The sequence below is a fragment of the Nycticebus coucang genome, chromosome 20 (assembly GCF_027406575.1).
Source record: "Nycticebus coucang isolate mNycCou1 chromosome 20, mNycCou1.pri, whole genome shotgun sequence".
Taxonomy (NCBI): Eukaryota; Metazoa; Chordata; class Mammalia; order Primates; family Lorisidae; genus Nycticebus; species Nycticebus coucang.
The window spans coordinates 27291526-27295405 of record NC_069799.1 but is presented as its reverse complement, the minus strand read 5'-3'; the positions used below and the strand labels follow the sequence as shown (position 1 = coordinate 27295405).

The 3880-nt window shown below is 37.3% G+C and overlaps 1 non-coding gene across 1 annotated transcript; it reads left to right on the top strand.

Annotated features, from left to right (window-relative positions):
* Positions 1–224: 224 nt before the first annotated feature.
* LOC128573160 (U6 spliceosomal RNA) lies at positions 225–330 on the top strand. Its single transcript, XR_008376329.1, has one exon. It is a non-coding gene; the product is annotated as a U6 spliceosomal RNA (small nuclear RNA).
* The last annotated feature ends 3550 nt before the right edge of the window (positions 331–3880 follow it).

The following is a 3880-nucleotide window of genomic DNA, read 5'->3' as shown; positions in this document are numbered from 1 at the left end:
AGGGAAATTTATAGCACTGCAAGCCTTCCTCAAGGGAACGGAAAGAGAGGAAGTTAACACTTACTGGGACATCTCAGGGAACTGGAAAGGAAGAACATACCAACCCCAAACCCAGTAGAAAAAAGAAATAACCAAAATCAGAGCAGAATTAAATGAAATTGAAAACAAAATAATTATACAACAGATCAATAAATCAAAAAGTTGGTTTTATGAAAAGGTCAATAGTGCTTGCTTCGGCAGCACATATACTAAAATGGAACGATACAGAGAAGATTAGCATGGCCCCAGCCCAAGGATGACACGCAAATTCATGAAGCATTCCATGTTTTTTTTTTTGGATATTCAACTTAAAAAAAAAAAAGAAAAGGTCAATAAAATATATAAACCTTTGGCTAACCTAACTAGGAAAAAAAGAGTAAAATCTCTAATTTCATCAATCAGAAATCACAAAGATGAAATAACAACATATTCCTCAGAAATTCAAAAAATCCTTAATGAATATGACAAGAAACTTTATTCTCAGAAATATGAAACTCTGAAGGAAATTGACCAATACTTGGAAGCACGTCACCTTCCAAGACTTAGCCAGAATCAAGTGGAAATGCTCTACAGGCCAATATCAAGCTCTGAAATGGCATCAACCATATGTGATCTCCCTAAAAAGAAAAGCCCAGGACCAGATGGCTTCACATCAGAATTCTACCAAACCTTTAAAGAGGAACTAATACCTATATTACTCAACTTATTCCAAAAGGTAGAAAAAGAAGGAAAACTACCCAACACGTTCTATGAAGCAAACATCACCCTGATCCCAAAACCAGGAAAAGACCCAACAAGAAAAGAAAATTATACACCAATATCACTAATGAATATAGATGCAAAAATATTCAACAAGATCCTAACAAACAGAATCCAGGAACATATCAAACAAATTATACATCATGACCAAGTCGGTTTTATTCCAGGGTCTCAAGGCTGGTTTAATATACGTAAATCCATAAGTATAATTCAACACATAAATAAATTAAATAAAAAAGACCATATGATTCTCTCAATTGATGCAGAAAAAGCTTTTGATAATATTCAGCATTCCTTCATGATCAGAACACTTAAGAAAATTGGTATAGAAGGGACATTTCTTAAACTGATAGAGTTCATCTACAGCAAACCCACAGCCAATATCGTTTTGAATGGAGTTAAACTGAAATAATTTCGACTGAGATCAGGAACTAGACAAGGTTGTCCATTGTCTCCATTGCTCTTTAACATTTTGATGGAAGTTTTAGCCATCTCAGTTTGGGAAGAAAAGGCGATCAAGTGTATTGATATAAGGTCAGAAGAGATCAAACTTTCGCTCTTCACAGATGATATGATTGTATATCTGGAAAACACCAGAAATTCTACTGCAAAACTTTTAAAAGTGATCACGGAATACAGCAGCATCTCAGGTTACAAAATCAACATTCATAAATCAGTAGCCTTTATATATACCAACAATAGTCAAGATGAAAAAACAGTTAAGGACTCCATTCCGTTCACAGTAGTGCCAAAGAAGATGAAATATTTGGGAGTATATCTAACAAAAGACGTGAAAGATCTCTATAAAGAGAACTATGAAACTCTAAGAAAAGAAGTAGCTGAAAACATCAACAAATGGAAAAATATACCATGCTCATGGCTGGGAAGAATCAACATTGTTAAAATGTCTGTACTACCCAAAGCAGTATACAATTGTAATGCAATCCCTATTAAAGCCCCACTGTCATACTTTAAAGATCTTGAAAAAATAATACTTCATTTTACATGGAATCAAAAAAAACTCAAATAGCCAAGACACTATTCAGAAATAAAAACAAAGCAGGAGGAATTACGCTACCAGACCTCAGACTATACTATAAATCGATAGTGATCAAAACAGCATGGTACTGGCACAAAAACAGAGAAGTAGATGTCTGGAACAGAATAGAGAATCAAGAGATGAATTCAGCTACTTACCGTTATCTGATCTTGGACAAGCCAATTAAAAACATTCAGTGGGGAAAAGATTCCCTATTTAACAAATGGTGCTGGGTAAACTGGCTGGCAACCTGCAGAAGACTGAAACTGGACCCACAGCTTTCACCATTACCTAAGATAGACTCTCACTGGATTAAAGATTTAAACTTAAGACATGAGACTATAAAAATACTAGAAGAGAGTGCAGGGAAAACCCTTGAAGAAATCGGTATGGGCAAGTATTTTAAGAGGAGGACCCCCCCAACCATTGAAGCAGCTTCAAAAATACACTACTGGGACCTGATCAAACTAAAAAGCTTCTGCACAGCCAAGAACACAATAAGTAAAGCAAGCACACAGCCCTCATAATGGGAGAAGATATTTGCATGTTATGTCTATGACAAAGGTTTAATAACAAAAATCCACAGAGAACTCAAACGTATACGCAAGAGAAGAACAAGTGATCCCATTGCAGGCTGGGCAAGGGACTTGAAGAAAAACTTCTCTGAAGAAGACAGTTGCACGGCCTACAGACATATGAAAAAATGCTCATCATCTTTAATCATCAGAGAAATGCAAATCAAAACTACCTTGAGATACCATCTAACTCCAGTGAGATTGGCCCATATCACAAAATCCCAAGACCAGAGGTGTTGGCGTGGATGTGGAGAAAAGGGAACACTTCTGCACTGGTGGTGGGAATGCAATACATCCCTTTTGGAAAGATATTTGGAGAACACTAGAGATCTAACAATAGACCTGCCATTCAATCCTATAATTTCTCTACTAGGTATATACCCAGAAGATGAAAAATCACATTACAACAAAGATATTTGCACCAGAATGTTTATTGCAGCCCAATTCACAATTGCTAAGTCCTGGAAAAAGACCAAGTGTCCATCGATCCATGAATGGATTAATAAATTGTGGTATATGTACACCATGGAATATTATGCAGCCTTAAAGAAAGATGGAGACTTTACCTCTTTCATGTTTACGCGGATGGAGCTGGAACATATTCTTCTTAGTAAAGTATCTCAACAATGGAAGAAAAAGTATCCAATGTACTCAGCCCTACTATGAAACTAATTTTGGCTTTCATATGAAAGCTATAATCCATTTATAACCTAAGAATTTGGGGAATGGAGAGAGGGAGGAGTGGGAATGAGGAGAGGGGGTAGGATGGGCGGAGGGAGGGTGATAGGTGGGATTACTCCTGTGGTGCATCTTACAAGGGTACATGTGAAACTTAGTAAATGTAGAATATAACTGTCTTAACACAATAACTAAGAAAATGCCAGGAAGGCCATATTAACCAGTTTGATGAAAATGTGTCAAACTGTTTATAAAACCAATGTATGGTGCCTCATGATGCATTAATGTACACAGCTATGATTTAAAATATATAAAATATATTCATATATATATGAAGCCACTATCTAGTTGCCATGGAGAGTTGGTCCCATTTTCCTAATTTATGTGACCTAAACCAGACTGTGGTCACTTGCCAGCATTCAGTCCCTGCAAAATTGGGAGCCTCAAGCTTTCACCAGACTCCTGGAAATATACACCTCAACCTTCCAAACATTGCCTGTTAGATATTAAGGGATCTTCTTAGGGGTGTGGGATCCACCCTACTCACACCCAATTGTGACTGCTGGAGCTCAGCTGGCTAGGTGAGCAGGACATTGTGGGTTGTTCTTTTTTGGTGGCCTTCCCTCATTGGTGTCATGTGGCTGATGACCAAGCTGTCCCAGAGTTCAAACCTGCCTGTCAGTTCATACCTCCCTGCTGGGTGCTATTCAAGTTTGTTGTCTGGCTCAGGCCTTCCCAAAAGTGATCTAGCAAGCTCTGAAGTTAAAAACAAAACAAAACAAACAAAAAA